At 37.6% G+C, this 24,923-nt stretch overlaps 1 pseudogene; it reads left to right on the top strand.

The window, feature by feature from the left end:
- Window positions 1–24,923, top strand: part of LOC140602866 (malate dehydrogenase, mitochondrial-like) — a 282,291-nt pseudogene that overhangs the window by 121,521 nt on the left and 135,847 nt on the right.

The raw sequence follows: 24,923 nt of genomic DNA, 5'->3' as shown, positions 1-24,923 counted from the left end.
CCTCATGCCCTATGACTAAGGACATTCTTTCTTCTTGGCCCTGGCACCCTTGACGCCCCACCTGCTATTCTCATCTGGTTTAATATGGCTTTTATCATTTTTGTCTCCTTAGCATTGCTCAAAATGTCCCTGCAGGGCCCTCCCTCATCAACTATTTCTATTTTTAGCAACTAGAAACTTGGATACAAGTGCTGGCTCCTCCTCAGGGAGGTCATCTGCCCAAAGCCTTTCCAGGTGACTGTGGGTTTGCCACTGTATTCATATATCACTGCTCTGGATTGTGAAAACAGCTCTTTACAAACTAAATAACCAAAAGCCCCAGACAAATTTGTGTGAATTTGTAAAGGTCTCTGAGAGTGTTTTATATCCTTTTCTTGTATACAGTTATTTAGAAATAAATGGTAAGGAGTTATAATGGCAATGAGATAAAAACTACATGCAGAATGGTGCTCCCCAGTCTCCTCTGGGAATAATGCTGGTACGGACTTTTAAAATGTGCAAGAGAGGGCTATCTGGGTGGCTCAGTTGGTTGTGTCTGACTCTTGATTTTGGCACAGGTCATGATCTCAGGGTACTGGGATAGAGCCCCTCCACCTCAGGCAGTCTACTTCCCCTCCTTTAGCAACCCCTCTGGTCATTCTCTTTCTCTGTCTCTCTAAAATAAATAAATAAATATTTTTAAAAATGTGCAAGAGAAAACCGACTATTCACCAGGGATTAATCTTTAAATAAGAACATAGTAAGAACTGCATTAGTTAAAGTAAACCCACATTAGCTGACGACTATTAGGTTCTTATATTTACCTTTCCACAATGAATGGCAAGACTTGCCATCACCAAGATAAAGAACTTGGCAGAAGTTTGGGCCATCTCCACCTTTCCCAGGATAGTTGTCACCCTGGCCCCAGTTCCTGCTTGGCTGGTGACACAGCATCTGTAATCATGCCATTCACAGCTGGGGTAAGTGGGCCCAGGAGGCATGAGCAAGCACCTGTTCTACTCTGCTTGGCTCTCTCCTTCCCTTTGGTGAAAACATTTTTCAAACTCTGTCTCCGTAGAGAAATCTGTTTAAAATAATTTTCTGGCCAGCCCCTTTCCCTGTCCTCATGGTCAAGCATCCATCCAGTCTAGCCACTACCTATGGATTCTTTTTTTCATAAACAAATGCAAACATCCATCTCTATAAAAAGAATATAAAGGACATGAGAATGTAAGTCTATCTTATTGTCTTAGGAACCAAAGAGATTAAAGGAAAGACCCCATTCTTAGACTTTACACTATTGCAAATTAGGAGCATCCTCAAGATAGTGGCTTTGAAGTAGAACATCTCAGTTCCAGCTCTTCCACTTAGTAGAAGTGCTGTTCAACCACTCTAAGCCTTATTTTCTTTACCACTAAAATGTAAATAATGACAAGCAACTTATGGAGTTGTTATGAAGATTTGAGGACCACATAAAGCATCTAGGAAGTGCCTGGCACATGTAAGCACTCAATATTCCACCTATTATCATACTTACTTTTAAAAACTTCATCTGTGCTCCAAGGTTCTTCCTGAGGGCTTCAAGGAAGGTTGTACTGCCAATATCTCACTGTAGCAATAGTATCTCCATTGCTATAGATAGTAATGCAGCCCCATTTTATCTGTGATTATTATTAACTTGCATTTTAGATATGAAAACTGAGCCCAAGAGGTCAAGGAATTCAGTGTCTGTCAGGGTTGGGGCTCAAGTTGATTTCCTCAAATTCTAACTGAACACCAAGCTCAGGGTTCAACATTAAATTATAATTATCTTTATAGCAAGGCAGATGGATATGTAAAAACAACAACAACAAAACTTTTACAGAATGTAATGGGCCCTATAAAGATACATAAAAATTGCTCTAATAAATAGGATCAAAGAGCTATTAGTTCCAGGGTAATGGAGGGGTGGAGGTGAGAATGGGGTGAAGTTAGGGAGGCTCTGAAGCGTAATTGTTAAGTCCTGTCTAGTGGACTTCTGAAACAAATACTTATAAACTGGACTGCTTGAAGACACATTTTATGTGTCCTAAAGTACTTAAAATTATTTTGAATTGGTTGCCAACATTTAAAAACATGAGGTTTCACATAAAAATAGAAATTCCTGGCTTCTCTTGGAAAATCAGATCTGTTAACATGATTATTCATTGTTCCACTTGATGTCAATCGGCTGTCCACTTTAGCCAAAGCTGACCTCCAATGTTTTCCCTACTGGGTCTCTTCTTGACCTTTGTCAAGGGTCAAGAAATTGAAAAGATAAGATTTTCATAGGCATATCAACAACCAAAGATAAAAATTTAAAGTGCTAGAGGGGTAATGAAAATCTTTGTTTACGTATGTAGAATAAAATATTTAAGACATCTACTATTTATTGACTAAGCATATCCTTTACCATTTTTTTTATCCTTTACTATTTAGATTACAAGTATACTTTAGTTCAGTAGTAAAGTAGGAACTCTAAGGGCTTGCATGCCACCATGTTTTGCTAATTACTATTAGAGATACATTAATAAAAATTGGTTAACTCCTTTATAATTCTTTTTTTAATCAAATTCCCATATCTGGACATATGATTTAACACAGATGATTTCAAACATTTTTGTCCTTGACCCACAGTATGAAATACATTTTTCATCACATATATGCATATATATTCATTCGTGGGTGGACACTTGAGTTGCTTCTACCTTTTGGCTATTGTGAAAAATGCTACTATGGACATGGATGTACAAACATCTGTCCAAGTCCCTGCTTTCAATTCTTTTGAGTATGTACCCAGAAGTGGCATTGCTGGATTATGTGGTAAGTCTATTTTTAATATTTTGGAGAAGACAATGATTTTTATTAGGATGATTTTTAGATTACAGCTACTATGAAATAATGGACTGCATTAGAATGTTTATCTGCATTTCCATCACTTTCCAGTATGCTGGCAAGTTTGCAAATAGGAATTCTCAAAGAAATTTTGTTATTGTGGTTCTGAGGAGAACAGGACTCTAGTGGTAGCATCAGAATAGAACCAACCTCTGGGGACAACCCGCCACTGAATAATGAATCAGTAACACTCATTAAGAAAACTTTATATGGTGATCAAGGAATTGCCTCTGCTGTCTGTGTTAAGATGTATACTTATTAATCTAGTTTGTTTTGTCAAGCATCATGACCATAAAACCTCAAAAACTGATGCTTTTCTCCATATGCTCTAAGCAGCCTAGTGAGATTGCAAGGAATGAAGAAAAGTCCTAAATTCCAGTCAATGCCATCAATATTTACATTAAACAAAATAGAAACCCCAAATAAAACCCAAAACCCTAACTTCTTTTTCTAAAAGTTACATATGCAATACAGGTTCATTGTAAGATAATAATAAAAACTAGACATATAAAAAAGTAGAAATGGGTGGCACAGTTGGTTAAGTGTCCAACTCTTGGTTTTGGCTCAGGCCATGATCTCAGGGTCATGAGGTATAGCCCCTGATGGGCTCTGCGCTCAATGAGGAGTCTGCATGAGAATTTCTCTCTCCATTTGTGCTCTCTTTCTAGAATAAATACATTTTTTTAATTTTTTTTATATTTTATTTATTTATTCATGAGAGACAAAGAGAGAGAGAGAGGCAGAGACACAGGCAGAGGAAGAAGCAGGCTCCATGCAGGGAGCCCGATGTGGGATTCGATCCCAGGACTCCAGGATCATGCCCTGGGGTGAAGGCAGGCACTAAACCGCTGAGCCACCCAGGGATCCCTAGAATAAATAAATCTTAAAAAAAAAAAAAACCCATAGAAACAGAAACCATCTATAATCCCACTGACTTTTTGTTAAATTCCTTCAGATTATTTTCCGGACATAAATGTATTTTGTGTACATTTTAATTATCAAACAAGTCATGTTATAATTTATTGTTTTGTGACTTATTTTTCCCAATTAGTATATTGTACAGATGTTTTCGTGCCATATCTTTTTTCATGAAATAATGTTTATGATTGAAAATATCAGTTTTAGGGGTACCTGGGTGGCTCAGTCAGCTAGGCATCTGCCTTCAATTTAGGTCATGATCCCGGGGTCCTGGGATTGAGCCCCATGTTGGGCTCACTGCTCAGTGGGAACCTGCTTCTCCCTCTCCCTCTGCAGCTCCCCCTGCTTGTGCTCTCTTGCTCTCTCTCTGTCAAATAAAGAAATAAAATCTTTAAAAATATATCAGTTTTATAGATATCATTTAATTTGTTCAATGTATTGTTGGACTTTTCTTTGAAATTTTATTTTGCTAATATAGTAATGAACATTTTTTCATAGGTTAATTTTTAAGTTCATCTTGATTTTTATGGATGAATCTTAAAAATAATATAGCTTCTGCAAGTGGTATGCATAGATTAGTATTTTTTCAAAAATAAAGTATTTGCATATTTTTCAATATTAAAAGTAATACAAATCGATTATTATAGGTTCAAAGAGTATGAAATAAAATAGTTAAAATTGCTCTTTTCCCTCAAGATAATTGTGTTAACAATTTAGTGAGCATTTTTTTAGACTTTCAATGCATGTATACAAATGTATGTATTTATTAAAAAAAATCCAACTCTACATTTGAGTTTGTTAACTTAGAAAATAGTGTATTTTTTTCTATGGCATTAAATATTCTTTTACAGTAGTTTTTGATGGTTTCAAACTATCGTATTGGTGTGGAAAAACTTTTCCTCTACTCTCCTTGGTCCAGGGTTTGTAGTCTATGAATTAAATTGACAAAAGATGGATTAATAAGAAAAAAATATATTTTTTTATTCATCTGTGTACATGGGAATTCACAGAAAAATGTGACCCAAGGAGATGGTTAGAATTGGGGGCTTATATCCATCATCATAGGGGCAGAAAATGAGGAAAAGGGAAAGAAATGACTTTTAGAGAAGATAAATGGGCCCTTGGAAGAACAGATTGATATGACAGGTTATCAACAATATCTGTTTAGGTGATTTCTTACCCTGGTGCTGATCTCCAGCTATAGGAGGGCACTTAGCACAGTTTTAATTCTTTTGGGATGTTCTGCTTTTATGCAGAGGGGGAGAGTTCAGAAAATAAAACTCTTCACAATGATATGTTCTGAATCCTTTCACCACATTTGTATCATCCAAATCAGTCCAAGTTTCTGCAGCTTCTGCTGAGGGGAATGGGCCCATAGTCCCTGGGAACAGGGTGGGGCTTCCCTCTTCTGCTGTTCCTGCCCTCCCAGACTCCAGCTAATTGGAGTAAGACCAGGTACTTGACTATGGGCCATCACTATGTTATGAGGGGGGCCTGCTGCAAAATCTTTGCCCTGGCAGAGAGGAGCTGGACCAAAGATGATCTCATTATTGGGTTTGAGTTGAGATACAAGTAGAAAGTTAAAATATTTGCAGCTTAAATATGCATGAAGAAGAGCTTCAAGGGAGAGTAGTTGCTATGAAAGTCTTAAATAGGTCAGGTAACATTATAGGAAACCAGGATAGGCTGCTGGGTTGACCCAAATAGGTAGAATAAAGAGTTGTGTGTAAAGCCTGGAGTGAGATGGGAATTTGAATTTTGATACTTCCACTTAAAGAGTTTGTGACTTGCACCAATTAACCTTCTGACCCATAGTTTCCTTATCAGCAACATGTGTGAATAATAATATTTGTTATTGAGTTGTAGGAAGAATTTATTGAGATAATATAGGTAAGGTTCTTAGCAGTCTCTGACACAGAGAAGAGCTAAATAAATGGTCATTATTATAGCTATATCTTCCCAAATGTGCCTTATATTTGATATTTTTCCTGTGCTGTATTTTTTTCCTCTACTAATGAGTCTTTGGCATTTAATATATCAATTTATGGATATGTAATTAATGATTGTTATGTTCCAGGAAGTTTTCATGTTGAAGTCTGGATTTTTTTTTTATTGACCAAAATTCTTAAATAACCAAATAAATTTTCTACTCTACAACTTTCACCTTTAAAGATAAAAAGAATATTCTGCAAAGACTGCTCATTTGATTTGGGGCTTATAAAACTTGAATTTTTTTTTCTATAATCCTTTGGAATCTTGAACTTATGCATTAAAAGGAATATTAGCAATGAAATACCAGTTGACAACTGAGTAGACTGCATACATCCTCATAGGATTTGAATTTCATACCCTTTTTTCTTAGAAAGGAAGAACCTAGAATTTTTCCATGTGAGAATGGTATATGGGGGTGGGGCTGGGTAGATTCAATTTTTAGTCAAGTCAACTTTCTGCCTCTTCCCATCCCCTCCCTACTAGATAATTAGGGACTACGTGGCACGTATAAATAGCTCCAGCTGAGAACATCCTCATATCTTTGCCCCTCTCATCACTGAGCAGGGCCCCATAACTGATGTTGCAATTAGAGTGCTGATTTAGCTCTGAGAGACACATTGCAAATGATCCACCAAGGAGGATGGTATTTATATCACTACTGACTGATGAGGACTTTGTCAACTGTGCCTTTGGCAGATTACCGATGGCACGCCCCTAGGTTAATCTACTTCTCATTATAACCGATGATCCATGGTGATGTGTTTTCAGAACCACTCATCTTACACAGGATGCCATGATGTGGAACAGACCTACGTAAATAGAAATAATTAAGGAAATACTCAATCCAAAGTATAGAGATCAACAGAAGAGCTGTAGGGGTGGAGACATTTAGTGACTTACTGGAGCACATTTGGTATCATTTGTGCCAACAGGAATTTACACTTCTGTGTTTAGGATTTAATTGTCTATTTTGACATCTCTTAAGAGAAAGGAAATGAAGACAGATTGACTACTTATGTTTATCATAGAAAGGTCAGGCAATTTGAAGTTTGTATTTTTTTTTCCTTAGAGGCTATGTGTGCTTCAAAACCACAACATATCTCAGGTCAAATAAATAATACAGAATCAGAAATTCTAGAATTATTTAAGAGTTAAAAGCCTGTGATTATCTATCTATCTATCTATCTATCTATCTATCATCTATCTATCATCTATCATCTGTCTACCTCTCCTCTGTGTAAGATGAATTAATGGAAACACAAATATGGAGTTGGGCTCATTGTCTTCCTAACTCTTCCTTAATGGCTAGAGGGTGGGATTACAGTGTATTCGAGGAAAGCTTCACCTTTGCTCTCTTGTTTGATATGGATAATTGATAATTATAATACCTTGTGAAGAGCTTTGAAAACAGAGTTTCATCCCTATCCTGATCCACCAGCAATCCCAAAGAGATTACCACCTCTGAGCCTTTCCTACCTAAAAATCGTACTATTAATCAAATGTACACTAGGAGTCTAAATGATGTTGCAAGGGGGAAAATCATGCTCCCTGAAGGACAGCAAGGAACTCCTCTTCTCCTTCTTCCATGGTGTCCTTCTCACAGGACCAACCTCTTTTCCCCCTTTGATTCTGGCTCAAGTGCTCAGCTAGTCAGATGGGTCCTATTGGAGCTGGGGAGAAGGAAAGTAGGTTGGGGGAGCCCTTGCTTTAAGAGAAAGGGAAGAATGAAAATGGTACCTCCTGGTTCAATCTCTAAGTGAAATCGGTACCAAAGTAACTCTTTCCTTACTGGTTTTGGCCCACTTTTAGAAAACATTTGTGTTATTTTGTATCTTTCTTCCCCCTTCCCATAGGCCCTCAGTATTGTTCTAGCTTGTATGGAATAGAATGAACAGAGTGAAAAATCTCCAGGTTATGATACAATCAAGGCCTTCCCTGTCTTCTTCCATAAACATCTGCCTCCCTTGTGACTAGCGGCTATGGGCTACTCAATTCTCATCTCAGAAATATCGCATGTAATCCCCGGAGAGGATAAAAAAGTAAGCAGGAAATTCATATATAATTTAGGACTTGTATCTAGAATATATAAAGAACTCTCAAAACTCAAAATAAGGAAAAACCCCACAATTTAAAAAAATGGGCAAATGGTTTGGAAAGAAACTTTAAGAATGTACAAATGCCCAATAAGCACATGAAAAGATGCTTTACATGGTTGGAGAAATGCAAATTAAAACCACAATGAGATGCTATACACACAAAAGACAGTTAAAAATAAAGTAAAATAAAATAAAATATGACAATAACCACATGCTGATGAGGGTACAGAACAACTGGAGCTCTCATCTGTTGTTGATGGGAATGCAAAATGAAAACAGTTTGGCAGTTTCCTATAAAATTGAAATGCACTTATCATATGACCCAGTAATCCTACTTTTAGATTTTTACCCAAGTACATTGAAAACTTATGTTCACACAAAAACCTACATACAAATGTATATAGCAGTTTTATTCATAAGCACCGAAAACTGGAAAGAACCCCAAGGTCCTTCAACTGGTGGATGGATAAACAAACTATAGCCCATCCAAACAATGGAACCACTGAACGATAAAGGAACTCACTTCTGATGCATGCCAGCAATATGGATGAATCTCAAATGCATCATACTGAGTAAGAGAATCAAGATTCAGACAGGTCAAAATTATACCATCTGATTTTATTTATATGACTTTCCAGAAAAAGCAAAACTATAGGGGCAGAAAACAGAAAATGGAGACAACAAAGGGACATAAGGGAACTTTTTGAGATAATTGAAATGCTGTATGTCTTCATGGCGGTGGTTACAGAGTTGTACATATTTGTAAAACCTCATAAGACAGTACAGTAAAAAGGGTAAGCTTTTACATCTCAATAATTAAAAAAAAGGAATGACTATTGATAAAATAAAAGACAAAGATAAAAGTGATCATGGCAACTTTGTCCTGTAAGAAGATGAACAGAAATAGACAAACCTCTGGTGATATTATCTGGGGTGCCAAAATGACCAGGGGATTACATGGGACATATGGGATAACAGGTTCATATAAGGCAGCCCCTCTTGTCCCTCTGAGGTTCAGGACTGTGGAGGAAGGGACAATGAGTAAAAGTTGGGAAAACAATAGCTATGAGGAAAAGTTAAAGGAGCCGAGAGCTTAGTTTCTCTGGCAACAGGGCCAGAAGGGTGATTTGATTGCTGTCTTTGAGTTTCCAAGCCTCGTTGACAGTTTAATTACAGTGCTATTTAGCAGGAGTGAATAGTTGTAATGATCTTTAGCAAATTATAATGGGATTTTATTTGTAATATTACCCAAAACTAACAATTTATTGTGCTTATATAAACCAGATGCTACTTTATCGTTTATTTATTTATTTATTTATTTATTTATTTATTTATTTATTTATTTATGTATGTATGTATTTATTTATTTTTTAAGATTGTATTTATTTATTCATGAGAGAGAGAGAGAGAGAGAGAGAGAGGCAGAGGAAGGAGCAGGCTCCATGCAGGGAGCCGGATGTGGGACTGGATCCTGGTCTCCAGGATCACACCCCGGGCTGAAGGCGGCGCCAGGCTGCCCTCTTTTTCATATTTATTGACTCATTTATATACCTCATCAGTTCTATGAAGGGAAGTATTCTTTATTGTCCCCATTTTATTTATTTTTAAAAGATTTTTATTTATTTATTCATGAGAATACACAGAGAGGAGAAAGAGAGAGAGAGGCAGAGACACAGGCAGTGAGAGAAGCAGGCTCCATGCAGGGAGCCTGACGTGGGACTTGATTCCGGGTCTCCAGGATCACGCCCTGGGCTGTAGGCGGCGCTAAACCGCTGAGCCACCGGGGCTGCCTTGTCCCCATTTTATAGATGTAGATACTGAAGAACAGGAGAAGGAGTTGCCTTGTATCTCCTTGTTGAAACAAAATGATGCTTTTTGCTGATTTCTCTTTCTTGTGTGTTCTTTTTCTTTTAACAGGATCCTTGCATTTATGTTGTCTTTTATTCTTGACAGGGTACTTTCAAAAGTCATATTTTATTTGCAACCAGAGGAATTTTGGTGTGAAGTAGTAGTTATTTGTATGTGTGATTAGTATTCCATGACAATAGTTTCTAGAAAGTTCTAGGAAGAATTAAATGCTACTGTTCTGAATTCCATATCCTAGTTTTTATTTTCTATGCCTGTTATAAAATTTCCACTCTTCTGTTTTGATTTCTACTTATCCTTCAAGGCCTAGAGAAAGGCCCCACCTCTCCATTCAGTGACATTTATGAAGTGCCTACCTCCATGATGGGCATTGGCTTTTCTTCCCTGACCCCTGAGGGAGTATGCTACCACCTTTCTTCACAGTGAGAGTACAAAGATGAATAAACCCTGCTTTTCACTGTCTAGTTGGAGAGTGGACAGATGCATGGTCTACTCCATATCACAGTATGATAACTGCAAAATGGAGGCAGTGAGTGAGTCTGAGGATACACATATTCTCCTGAAATAGGAAGAGCAAGGAAGAATAGAGTAAAAGATGAGATACAGGAAAGAAGATGAAAAATAACCATCTGCCAAGAATAAGAGGATCAGGGGTAGAGTTGGGGGCCTGAGGAAATAAGGGAGTTTTGGAATCATTACCTTGGGGAATAGGAAAGGAGTCAACTCAGAATTAGTTACAGCCATCATTCTCAACCTGGTGCACAACAGAATCACCCATATTAAAACAAAACAAAACAAAAAACAAAACCAATGCTTGCTTCCTATCCCAGAATTTCTGATTCAATTGATCTTGTTGATGGGGTTCAGTCATTGATGTTTTAAGAAAGCTCCCCAGTGATTCTAATATGAGCTGGGATTGAGAAACCCAGAAAATATTGATGAATAGTGCTGAGAGGCTCATGCCCACCCTGTTTAAGTCCATTTGTTACTATTACTTACTCTCATATGCATTTAATTGTTCATTCAAAAAAATTTGTTGAGGACCCAGTATGTGTCAGGTATCTCACTAGACAGAGAAAAAGTCATCTTAGTGCTTCGGATAATATTTTCCCTGCTGTTTTGACATTCATATAGTGGATTAAATCCTTTTAAAAAATGTAACAGGAGAGCAGCACCTGGGTGGCTCAGTCAAGTTATGCATCCAACTCTTGATTTTGGCTCAGGTCATGGTCTCAGGGTTGTGAGATCAAGCCCCATGTTAGGCTTCATGCTAAGCATGGAGCCTGCTTAAGATTCTCTCTCTCCCTCTGCCCCTCCCCCACTCATACCCATTCTCTCTCTCTCCGTCTCTCAAAAAAATGTAATAGAAGATATTTGAACACTTACTATATATTATTGAAACTTTACAATGCCTACATGTGATAGGTTCTCTCCTTGTTATGCCCCATGTTTTATAAATGAAGGAAATGAGCCACAGAAAAGTGAAGTAACTTGCCCAAGGTACACAGCTAGTAGCTGGCAGAGCTGAGAGGCTCTAGAATGGTGTTCTTAACCACAAAGCAGTACTGCCTCCCGGCTATACCTGTCTTCATGCTGAGTTCAAAGCCAGGGCTTCATAAATATATGTCTTGAACCCTCAGAAATGCTGAAAATATTGTAAGCTGATGTCCTTAAAGTGATGGAGAGTATTTTGTCCAAAATGATTGCATTCCATTGGCCAATATGCAGTCACAGGGCTACATCTTGTTGCAGGTGAGGCTAAGAAATGCAGTTTGACTATGTGTACAAAGGGAAAAGAAAAAAGGTTAAGTGAACATCTAGGCAGTCTTTGATATGGTCTCCCCTGATGAAATAGAAGTTTTATATTTAATTTAGTCAAGTGTGTCACTTTTTTCTTTTAAGTTATATACATACTGACTTATTTAAAAAATACTTCTTTATCATAAGGACATAAAGATATTATGCTATCTAATTTTCTAAAAGATTTCAAGTTTTGACTTACATGTTTAAATCTATAATCTACTTGGCATCAATTTTGGTGTATGGTATGAGGTAAAGATTACATTTCTTCTTTTTATGTCTGGTATTCTGGAGTTTCATGATGCTGTGTTTTGGTCTAGCTTTTTTCCTTTGTGCTAATTTCTCTCGATCTGAAAATTCATGTTCTTTGAGCTCTAGGAAAATTTCTTGAGTTCATTTTTTAATAATTTTATGCTCTCTGCTTTTTCTTTCTGGGATCCCTATCAGATATTTGACCTGGATCGACCAGGTATGTTCTCAGACCAACGTTGACAAAAACCATTAAAAAAAAATTGATGTCACCATTTTGGCTGATGGTGACAACAAGATTGCAAGCCAACAGGTGTTCTGACAGACATGACTCTTGCCTCACTGGAAAAACTTCATACCAGAACCTGGAAAAGCCAGTCTGTGTAATTTTAAGTCTAATGTTCATGTGCTCATGAAACTTTGCCAGAAATCTCTTCCATGCAGAGCAGAGAGAGAATATTCCAGAGGAGGCAGCATAAACTGAGCAGAGGAGGCTGGCAAACATGACACTGGGGCTTCACTGCTGCCGTCAATCAATCATTCATTCTTTCCTTCATTCTTTGGATATTTACCAGCCTCATGTACTGTGGGATTTAAGATTATAGATGTCTTTACTGGTTAAGGGAATTCCAATGTAATGTAATAGAAGATATTTGAAAAATATCAGGGAAATGAGGTTAGAGGAGACAGACTCTATGCTTCAGCTGTTGGAGTAGGGGGAGAAGGATTGACATATATATATATATATTTTTTTTTTCTTTATTTTCTAACTGTTCTATTGAATTTTCAATTTTAGCAATTCTATTATTAATTTTACAAGAACTCTTTCTTGTTCTATGTTCTTTTTTTTTTCATAGCATTTTGATGCTCTTTTATGGATGCAATTATCTTCCTTAATCTTTCAGAAGATTAGAGTCCTCTTGAGTTTCCTATCTTTTATTTACTCTGAGATGCCATTATCCCTTTGTTTTTCCTGGCATCTCTCTATTTTTAAAGGTATCTCTATTATTAAAATAGAGTAGGGAATGCTTCTGACCTGGGTGAGGCTTACTGCCTGATGGTAGTTGTTTTAGGGTGATTGGCAGGGAGTTGGCTCAAATGCTGGGAAACTTCCAAATGCCATTCTGTGGAGGTCTTTTTTCTGGAGCCATTCATTTTTTTTTTCCAGATAAGAAACTTCCTAATTCCTGTCTGGAGGAAAAAGGGCCTGGCTACCAGGAAACTAACTGGTCAGGCACGTTTGGGTATATAACATTCATTGATTAAGTATTCCAAATCAATCCCATCCTTTGCAGTAATAATAATAGAAATGGCAAATTCATCTATAGCTTACTCTATGTCAGGTATTAATCTAATTGCTTTACACTGTTAATTGCTATAGTAATTTAATTTTCCCAACAAAGCTATGAGGTTACAGAAGAGGAAACTGAGGCACAGGGAAATTAAGTAACTTGCCTGAGATCACAGAGCTACTAAGTTATAAAGCCTGGATTTGAACCCAGGTTCTTTGATGGATAACAAAGTCTATGCCATGCTACCTCAAAAGGTGCGTGACATAGGCTGATACTTGAGCAATGTTAGTTCTGAAGGTACCACAAGAGTGTGAGCTCCATGAAGCAGAGGTTTTGCCTACTTTACTCACCACTGTACACCCAAATTACAGATCAGGGCAATAAATTTTCATGAAATGAGTGAATATATAGTGCCTTTCATACAAATAAAACTTAGCTCTCCTGAGAGTGGGCTCACTAAAGAAAGGTGTATATGCCAATACTGAGGCCCTCTGTTTTTCTTTTGGTTGCTAAAACTCATTTTCTTTTTTTGTTAAGGAAAGACAGTAGATCTGAGATTGAAGGAGACGTGGTCTGAGGCACATTTCTTCAGTAGAAATTTGTTGTCCTCTCCAATAGGTGGTTACCTCATTCTTTATTCTATTACTATACTTGGGGAGCTACTATTACTTGGGGAGTGAGTTTATTAAATTTTTCTTAATATTGTATGCTACAAATCAACATTCCTATCATTAACTATCATCTGAAGTTCAGGGCAATACCTAGCCCCCATCATTCCTGTTAAAAAACAAAACAAAACAAAACAAAACAAAACAAAAAACAAGACCAAGGCTTGATTTTAATATTGTTCTGTCTGAACAAAGACTCCTACCATTCTTTTCCTTACAGAATGCCTTTAATTTTACAGTGATTATTTAAAGCATGAATTTCCTGAAATGGAGTGACCTGAAGGCAGTGGCATGCACAGGCTTTTTTTACATGCTTGAGTGAAAAAAAATCTGGGTCTTATTTCAAGGATTTATTGCTGTTTTGATGACATACTATCTATTTTACTGAAACGTTTTTGTAAAAATGGGCCCATGCATAATCAGGATCTGAAGTTTTATTGCCATTGTCACTAATATTTATGATAGTTTGTGGAGTAGAAGTGATTAGTTTTGTTTAGACCACTTGTTTGCAATTTCAAACTTCTCAATGGCTTATGGTTAAGGAAAATACTTTTTGTGGATTTTCCTAGTTTTAGAAGGAAGGCTATCTTAGTTCTATCTGCCATAATAGAATACCATAGACTGGGTGGCTTATAACAACAGAAATTTATTTATCACTGTTCTGGAGGCTGGGAAGTCCATGACAGTGCTGGCAGATTAAGTTTCTGGTGAAAGCCCTCTTCGTGGTTCATAGACAGCTGTCTTCTTGTTGTGTCCTAATATGGCAGGAGTGACAAGGGAGCTCTCTGGGTCTCTATTATACAGGCACTAATCCTATTCATGAAGGCTCCACCCTCATGACCTACTCACCTTCCAAAGGCCCTATCTCCTAATACCATTGCACTGGGGGTTAGGACTTCAATATATTAACTTTGGGGGTATATAATCATTCAATCCATACCTATAGCTCCTATGAGAGTTTTTTCTTTTTAAATTAAACCTAACAACTGATCAGAAGAAAGTATATTATAATGGAGAAAATGAACAATTGCTTAAGAGAAATTAGTAGCTCTCAGGGATTACTTGGTTGTGAGTCATAGAAATCTGTTCTATGTTAAGCAAAATAGGATCATTTATAGAAGATTATGGAAGCCAAAAACAGAGAATACAAAGAATGAGTTGAACCAGGAACTGGAAAGTCAGAGCCTGAGATTTCCCTCCCATCCACTTCCTCCTTCCCTCCCTACTTTCCTTCCTCCCTTCCTTCCTTCTTTCCTTCTTTCCTTCTTTCCTTCCTTCCTTCCTTCCTTCTTTCTTTCCTTCCTTCCTTCCTTCCTTCCTTCCTTCCTTCCTTCCTTCCTTAGACCTCCCAAGTACCAAGCACTGTGGATACAGTGGAGAAATAGATTAGAGCTCAAAGGCACAGAGAATATGTGCTAAAGAGCATATATCCTTTTTTTTTATTTTAAATATTTTATTTTATTTATTTGAGACAGAGAGAAAGAGAACATGAGTGTGGGGAGACAGGCAGAGGGAGAGAAGAGTGAGAAGCAGACTCCACACTGATCAGGGAGCCAGACATGAGGCTTGATCCCAGGACCCTGGAATTATGACCTCTGAAGGCAGATGCTTAATTGACTGAGCCACTCAGGCACCCCAAGAGCATATGTCCTTGTAGGAGGAGATAGACAATAAACAAGCCAAAGTCAAACAAAAGTAAGATTCTTCCAAATAAGGTAACCATAAAATCTGTTGCCCACATTTAAGAGCCAGCAAGATACTATTAATAGTCATACTTGACAATAAGGGTAAACCTGTCCAGGGCACACCGGATATGTCATGGGCAAAGGACTATGGAGAGAATTAGAAGAGGGTAATGTGGTAATGACTGCGTGGCTACTTGAGACTGGTGACAAGAGGTGTTTCATGTAAGCTGAGACCTCAATGACAAGAAGGAGCCAAGTGTAGGAAGATGACAGGGATGAGCCTTCTAGGCAGAGAGATCAACTAAGGGCTCTCAGGGAGGAATGGGCATGGAACATTTGTAGAACACAAAGAAGGCCAGTGTGGTTGGCATACAGTGGACAGAGAGAGCCTGGCTGGGAATGGGATCAGAGGCATAGGCAAGGGTCATGGGAGGTCAAACCTTCTGGGCATTAATAAAGAGTTTTGCTTTGTTCATACAAAGCAGGATTGGAAGCCACTGGAAGGTTTTCAGCAAGGAAGTGACTGACGTAACCTGCTTTACCTTTATAAAGAGTACTCTGTAATGTTACGCAGTTAGGGTTTTTAAAACAATTGTTTGCAAGTTTTACTGATCTTTCCTTTAACGTGGTTATTTCTTTTAAAGTTCCTATTTTGAAGAGATGCAAACTTAGATAAAACCGTATCATTATATATCACATGATATGATATCTGAGATTTTCCTTAAAATTAGAGGTTAAATGAAACAAGATTGGCCATGATTGGATACTCATTGATTTGGGGTTTGATTTACTATTATTACTTCTACTTTTGTATATGTTTGAAATTTTGTTTTTTAATAATGAAATGTTTAAAAAAAAAAAAAGGGCTCACTCTGGCTGTAGCTGTTTGGAGATTATATTGTGGAGGGGTAAAGAGCAGGAGGGCCAGTTAGTCCAGAAGAGCCCACTTGGGATATGGTGATTGATGGGTTAGGTTGGTTATAGTGTGGACACAGAGAAGTGAGTGGATTGGGAATGGCAACAGATATATTTTGTAGCTAGAGCCAACAGGACAAAATACTGGTAATGTAGTAAGGAAATGAGAAGATCTAGTGGTAACTCTTTGATTTTTAATTTAACAACTGGTTGGATTAAGATGCTATTGGCCAAAAAAGGGAGGATGGGGATCCCTGGGTGGCGCAGCAGTTTAGCGCCTGCCTTTGGCCCAGGGCGCGATCCTGGAGACCCGGGATCAAATCCCACGTCGGGCTCCCGGTGCATGGAGCCTGCTTCTCCCTCTGCCTATGTCTCTCTCTCTCTCTCTCTCTCTGTGACTATCATAAATAAAAAACAAAAAACAAAAAAAAAAGGGAGGATGTAGGAGGAGCATGTTGGAGTAGGGAGGGAGAAAAAGTTTTCTTTTGACCACGTAAAGCTTAATATTAGACACTCATATAGAAACGTCTAGTGGGCAAGCCTGGAATTGTGCTGAGAGGACAGGGATGTTTTATAAGACACCTCTTATGAGCTGCTTCAGATGCTCTCAGACCCATCTACCCCAAGAGCCTCTACTTATTTGTTCTGTCTCTGTTGCTGGTTCTGAGTGTGCTCCCATTGACTTTCTGTAGGTGCAACTTGACATGGACATGTTTCCCAGGTGTCTCTCATCTTCCACCCTGGGGATTCTCTATTGATGCTGACCTGCTCAGTGCCTGTGTAAAGCAAGTGGGAAGTGAGGAGGAATTCACACCTCAGGAGAAAACCTTTAGCCATGGGGGAATGGGAGCCAGTAGATAAATTCTTCCCTATTCCTCTCTTTGGAGCCAGTTCTAAGATGCATTCACCCATGCGGCCTGTCAGAAAATGGTCCTGGGAGATGGAGCAGTAATCAGTCATGCTTGATCCCAAGCAGAAGCCAGCTCTGTAATGCACGATTGTATTTGCTTCCCTTCCTTTCTTGCCTCACTCTCCTTTCCTGACATCCTTCTAGGTCCCGTCAGCTGTGATAGAGAGGTGAGTCATGGATGAGGCACAGTTGTCAAAGACCAGGATATGGATAAAGCAGGCACCCTAGAAAGTAACCCCAACCTCACCTTCTGGACTTCCTGCCCAGTAAAAGCACTGAAGAATATGTTGGATGCATTTGGCTAAGCTGAGTTTTTGTTTGTTTGTTTCTTTCTTGAGATATGCTTGCTGTAGGCATAGCAATTGTAGTCAGACTGCGTTCTGAGATTTAGTTTGAGACATTTGCTCTATATAGCTGCAGGGAAGCATCTTTTTATTAGACCTAATCATCCTAAAGTGCTTGTGTAGGAGGAAATTCAAATAGAGATAGTGCATGTATGTGTACTTCCCGTTAGTGGTACCTTGGCTCCTGGTTCTTGCTGAATACAGGAGGACTAATATTTTTTCTGTGGGGGAGGAGCCTTGTGTAGTGATTTACTCATGAGAGCCGATAAGCCAATGGCCCATTTAAGGGAATGTTCTAGGGAGTCTCTTTTGGAGTTGTGCTCCTGGCAGCATGGGGGCAGAGGAGTTCAGAGCTTAATGAATCTATGTTTTGGCTTTTATTACCACTTGCAAGTCTTGGAGCCATTGTATTGTTCAGGGTTGCCATGTTAATCCTACAACCAGGCAGAAAAGTATCTTGGTTGGGAGCTCGGGTCTCTGGTCAGATCTGGTTTAGGTCTCCACTCTGCCATTTGGTAGCTGAGTGACCACGGGACATTATTAATACACTCCTTCTTTATGTGGATCTTGGGGAGAGGAAATGTGTAAGAGCAATCAGCAAGAAGCCTAGCACAAAGTAGACATGGCACAAACAATAATATCTTAATTTCTAGAAAGACCTATTTGCATAAAATGCTGCTATTGGATGTTCAGTGCAGTGTATGATCCAGAGAGAGAAGACAAAGCTATTTGGTGAATGAAGTGAGATTGGGGAATAGAGGAGCACCAGGAGGAACATGGGATTATGGAACTTTAGTTAGTGAGGTAGATTTTGATTCAAATCTCAAGTATGCTGCTTGGACCCTTGATGAAGTTATATCACTAAGCCTCAGTTTCTCATCTATAACATGGGAATAATAATGTTTACCTCATCGGGTTGTTGTAAGATAGAGATGAATAAGACACTAAGTACAAGGCCTGACATATAGTAGCTATTCATTAAAGAGCTTTGATGATTAATAATAGTAGATGGGAATCATTGCTCATACAATAGAGGTAGTGTAGCTGAGTGGGACAGAGTGGCCTCCGGCCTTCTTGAAATTGCACCAAATTAGTAATTATCCACTTTGCAAGGACAAAGGCCGACCCTAACCAAATTTCAGTTCTGATGATTTCAAAAGATTGTTAGGTTTGATATGACAAGGGCCCCTTTCAAACATACATAAGTTAGTAATAATCTTGGACACGAATCTTGGATTCCCCATCTTTCATTTTGCTTTGGACATCTCACTCTTCTGTTAAAAGCAGTATATATTAAATCTCATTCTTTCTCTGTACTCTTTTGAATCTGATCACTCAGGCCTTGATAAAATCCTTGTTCTGGAGTTTGTTCAAAGTTCATGGGAACAGCATCACAATGTATTATGCTTGCCAAAATTGCTTACGTGGAATTGAATCACAAGGAAACAATCAGATTAACTCAGTATATGGTATGTTCTACAAGACAGCTACCCTGGATTCTTCAAAAAACTTGAAAAACAGCAAAACAAAAAGGTCCTGCAGGGCTGGAGGTATGTAAATTTAGATTAAAAAGACTAAATATACATGATAACCGAATGCAATGTGTGAACCTTGAATGAATATGGGGAGCCCTCCCTCTCAAAAAAAAAAAGAAAAGAAAAAAGCTTAACTATAAAACATATTATGGGACAATTAGGGATATTTGATTGTGGACTATGAATTATATATTATTGAATTTATGATAAATTTCTTGGGTATGACAATGGTACTATGGCTATGTAGGAGAATATTCATTTTTTTAGGCAATACAGTATAAATATTTAGGGGTGAGGTATTATCATTTCTGCAGCTTCCTTTCAAATGGTTCAGTAAAAAGTATGTAAATGAGTACATCTATAAGTATATAGGTGTATAAAAAGAAATAAAATATTCTTTGGAATATTTAGAACATGGAAAAAGCTGATAATGGTTTAACTTCTGTGAGAGGTTCATAGGTATTCATTAAACTGTTCTTCCAACTTTTCTAAAGGTTAGACAACTTTCAAAATAAAAAATTGAGGGGGAAAAAGTTTGTGGAAGAAAACCAGCTAGCCAATCTGCATGTTTTCTTCCAGTGAGTGTTCAGGGAGGAGCCCTCAGTTCAACCTCATGGACACTGGTGCTTTTATCCTTTCAGAGACTAAGGGCTCACATGATATACTTAAGCCTATGGCCAATTCTCACTTGGGAAATCCTTGGTTCTTTATAATTTTGCAGCTGAAAATCTGGAGTAGGAGATAGATGTGAAGAGAGGGCTTGTTCAAAAAAAGGAAGCTATAAAACAAACATGCATTTGAGAGGGCAACCATTAAAAAATCCTAAGGAAGTAAAATCCTTTGAGTTTTTAGCAGGCATGTGGCATCTGCGTATATGAAGTAGGACTCTTGTCTGCTTAGGTGATGAAGAATAAGAATTCCAGGGTAAAATAATTCAGGAATTTTCACCTGGAATTTCTGGGAGAAATCAATATAACTAGGAGAAGGAATTTCTTTTTAAGAATGGATTTATTAAGGACAGATGGGTCCTGGGGTCATTCTTCTTAGAACTTAATTGCCATGTTCTGAAACAGCTTGAGATCTTAATGACTTGACTCCTTCGTATCTCCTGGTGTCAAATTTAAAACCAACCACACAAAACATTGGGGGCAAAATGTAGTCCAGTAAACAAACTTATTAATAGAAATGAAATTCCACAGAGAACACAGACGCACACAAGTCAGGGGGATATTAAATTCCTGTGATAAGTTAACATGGATTAAGCAAAACTTTTTATAGTGCATGTTCTTAGTATCAAATTGTGAAGCACAGCAACATCTGATAATATAATTATACTATTTATATTAACTATTTCTAATAGGTTGCAAATAATGCTAAAGGGATATATTGAAGGAAAACATCGGTCCACTCAATAAATAATTATTGGACACCCATTCTGTTCTGAATTTGGAAATAAATCCAGGCACATATCTTCCTGGAGTCTGAATTTGGAAATAAAGCCAGGGACATATCTTCCTGGAGTCTACTCTCCACCAACAATTATTACATGATAAATTACAAAAGTAGCAAATGTGACACAAGAAATGTTTGTAGATCTGACACTTGGAATAGCTTAATTTTATGAACACTAATAATCACAGAAGAAAATTATCAAATGTAGAACTATTTTTAATATATTTAAAGTTTTTCTGATTTTTTTCATTGTCCAAAGGCTTTATGGAGGCTGTAATTTTCTAAGATAACTTCTTAAATACTGAAAGTTGGAACTTTTTTTCTTTTGCTTAGATCCCTTACCCTCACTTTGCTGATAGAATGATTGACAGGGTCAATAGCTATGCACGTGATGGTTGGCAGGAAGATTGCATGGGACATTGCTCACAGTCCTCCATTCCACCAGCATGGCAGTATGCCCAGTGGTTAAAGACCAATACTAGTGTTAGATTCCTGAGTTCAAGTCCAGGTCTGCCACTTGGTAGCTGGGCAATACGGGCAAATCACTTAACTCTCTTAAGCTCAGTTTCCTCCGCTGAAAATGAAGATAACAATAGTATTACCCTCCTCAACTTTTTAAAATTTTAGCTTCTAAATAAGATAATGCAGATAAAGCAGTTGGTAGAAAGTAAGTCCTCAATAGATTTTAACCATTTTTTAAATTTGAAAATCTATTTGGCTTTATTAAGCAATTTGTGAATCAGGCATCATCCCATCTAGCAAGTGGAAGGAAGCAAACTAGATTTTAACTATTATATCGTTACTTTAATTTTGTTTTTTGACTAGAAGGTTGTCTGATCATGCCCACTCTGGGCATGCTCACTGGCTTTTTACTCTTATTTTTCAACTTAAATGCAACTTTATCCCCAATTTCTTACCAAATGCATTAATTTTCTTGTCCTGTATACACAGTAATCAAAGTGGGTTTTTACTGCCCTAGAGGTCAAAAAACATTAAATTCTATCTGTAGTATGAAAACTCTATGTCAAACCAAATTTGACATAGGAAAGGAAATTTGAGAGTATCAAAGATTAATCAAGAAAGAACAGGCTTTTAAAAGGAAAATATACAAAGTTGAGAATGGTTTTTTCCCTGCATGAACATCTGGAATGACTGCATACTCATGTCATACTCATGATACCAGCTAGTGCCAGCTACTTCTGAGTCCACTGGGGCTTTTTTCCTAGCAATTTTGGGAAATCTGCATCTTTTTACTTTTGTTTTTTGATGCTGGACAGTGTGACAGAAATGGCTAATTACCTCAATATTCATCCCCCCCCCCCTTTTTTTTGGTAGAGAACACTAATTTTTATTTATTTATTTATTTTTAAAAAGTTTTTAAATGTTTATTTTGACATGCAATCATGAATTGTTTGTGCTCTTTCCCATTTGCTTTATCATTTTCTTTCTCTTTTACATATATTTATTTATTTTCTGAATTATTTCAGAACAAGTTGTGCCCTCTTACTGCTAGACCCTGTTTTTTGTATTTAACAAAAAGCCCTTTTTGTATTTAAAGACATTTTTTATATAATCACTATACGATTATAACATCAAAAAATTTAACTTTGATACATACTAACATTTAACTGACAGTTCAAATTCATATATTGTCAATTGTCTCAATAATATTCTTTATAATAATTTTTTTCCTGACCCAGGATCCAACCCAGAGTCATACTCCCTTTATATCTCTATAGTTTACTTTAATTGGGAATGATTGTTTTCCCTTTCCTTGTCTCTCTTGACCTTGTCATTTTTTAAGAGTTCAGGCCAATTTTTGTTTTGTAGAATGACTCTCAATTTGGGTATGTCTGATGTTTCCTTATGATTAGATTCCAGTTAGGCTTTTTATGAGAAATACCACAGAAGGATGCTTGAGGATGCTGATTTTTAGTTGGACCTTTGCTACGCAAAATGTGAACTACATTTCCCAATCTCCCTTGCAGATGTATGGTCATGTGGCTAAGTTCTAGCCAAAGGGTTGGGAAGAGATGTATTCTTTCAAGGAAAGAGGTACTTTCCTTTCTTTTCCTACTCAACCAGGATGTGGATGTTGCAGTGGGCTACCTGAACTATGCAGATGGGAATAACACCCTAAGAAAGGTGGGAGGAACTCGAGTTTGGACACTATGGGGCAGTCACATTATGAGAGAGAAATAAACATTTTGTTTGAGTCATGGTTACTTGGTCTGTATTACTGCAATTCTATACTATATCATAAATAATAAGGCAGGAATGAATATGGGAGTAGAAGTGTCTCCCCAGTAGCACCCTGCACCTTGTTCTTTTGTCTGGCTTGAATCCTGGGGAAAAATGCTGGTGTGTGTATATGTGTGTATATGTGTGTATTTTGTTTGACTCCATTTGTAAGAATTCATGCACTGAACACACATAGCATTTATATTGAGAGTTCCAGGCATTTTACCTTATTTATTTATTTATTTATTTATTTATTTATTTATTTATTTATAACCCTGCACCCTGTTCTTTTGTCTGGCTTGAATCCTGGGGGAAAATGCTGGTTGTATATATGTGTGTGTTTTGTTTGACTCCTTTTGTAAGAATTCATGCACTGAACACACATAGTATTTATATTGAGAGTTCCAGGCATTTTAGTTTATATATATATTACATAATATATAATATATATAAAGTAAATCATATATGTCAATCATAATTCCCATTTTTAATGAACATACAGTCTAGATTGAAAAATCTATATGAGAAATAATATATGGTCAAAGGAACAACATAATGAGCATCAGAAAGTTTCAGAAAACCTGGGCAATCATTTATACTCTGAACCCAATCAATTACCCATGGAAGTAGAAAGCTAGTCTCCAGATAGACAAGGGAAGGGGGTTGGCTTGGTTCAGTTTCCCTCACTGTTTATAGAACACCCTACTCACAGATTTCCTTCAGTTCTGTGTCAGGTTGGCCACTCCATGGTCTTCTGGTTCTTTCTTGGCACCCTCCTCTTCCCCGCCCACATAATGCCTCCTCCCTGTCCCCTACTCCAACCCTGGTTCTTCTGCATCTCTTTGTGTGAGGCAAGCAGCCAGCATCACTGCCCCACTTTCATAGAGCAACTGAGTCATTTTGCAATTGTTGCTGGACCAAAGTTAACCAGTGAGTCATTCTAAAGTTCTAGAATCCGATCCTAATTCTTGTTCCTGGCATCATTTATAGAACCAAATTAGACCAAAGGTTCAAGAGGATGCTGGCCTTTGAACAGCTCAAAGAGGAATGCATTTGTGTGTGACTTAGTTAAAAACAAGGATTAACTCTCTCTTGAAACCTGCTGGCCTGAAAAAGAAAGGGGAGAAATGTATCAGAATAACATCATTCTCATACCAAAAGGATGCTTAACTGCTCTCAGAATATTCTGCAAGTTCTTTAGTACTGGCTTCCTTAGTACTGGGTTTTTAAACAGAAAGTATCTTATTTGCAGTTGAGGCAATCAATTTTCTTCATCTTGTAGTAGCCACATATGTGAATTTAGATCTGGGAGGAAACAATTTATTTCCTGCTTTTCACAAGAGAATCTTTAAAGTATCTAATAACAACAATGAAAATAAGTTTAAAAAAACTATCCAAAAGGGACGCCTGGGTGGCTCAGCAGTTGAGTGTCTGCCTTCCGCTCAGGGTGTGATCCTAGAGTCCTGGGATAGAGTCTGGAATCCTGCGCTGGGCTCCCTGCAGGGAGCCTGCTTCTCCCTCTGCCTATGTCTCTGCCTCTCTCTATGTCTCTCATGAATAAATAAAATCTTAAAAAAAAACAAAACACAAACAACTATCTAACAGACAAAAAAATGAGCTTACGTATGTATTTAAATTAGTAACACAAGCCATTTCAAACATAGGCTGTTCATATTTAGTAGGTAGATACTTTTTATGTACCATTTTCTGCATAACTTAGAATTTCCTAAATTTTCTCCTTTCCTCTTGTCTTTTTTTGCATTACATGTAACTCCATTTCTTTATTCTTTCACCCACTCTCCTAGTTGATTAGAAGCACAGGGTTTGCCTGCAGTAGTAACTCGGGATTTAAAAGTAGCAACAGTGTCAGTTTGAAGGCAAGTTATAGCTTTTGTATATTAAAATTAATGACTTTATCCTTTATTTCATAGCTATGGGAAAAGGGAACATTTTGGAAAGCAGAGATAGGATTTTTAATGGGGAATCCAGGAACCTTTAAAACAATCTTTCTTAAAATTATTTGACCCTTTTGGGGTTCCAAGGGTCTTTAGGGTGTCTATGAATTCCC

The sequence above is a fragment of the Canis lupus genome, chromosome 13 (assembly GCF_048164855.1).
Source record: "Canis lupus baileyi chromosome 13, mCanLup2.hap1, whole genome shotgun sequence".
In the NCBI taxonomy this organism is placed as follows: domain Eukaryota; kingdom Metazoa; phylum Chordata; class Mammalia; order Carnivora; family Canidae; genus Canis; species Canis lupus.
Note: the sequence above shows the minus strand (reverse complement) of the source record. Positions and strands in the feature narration are given on the sequence as shown.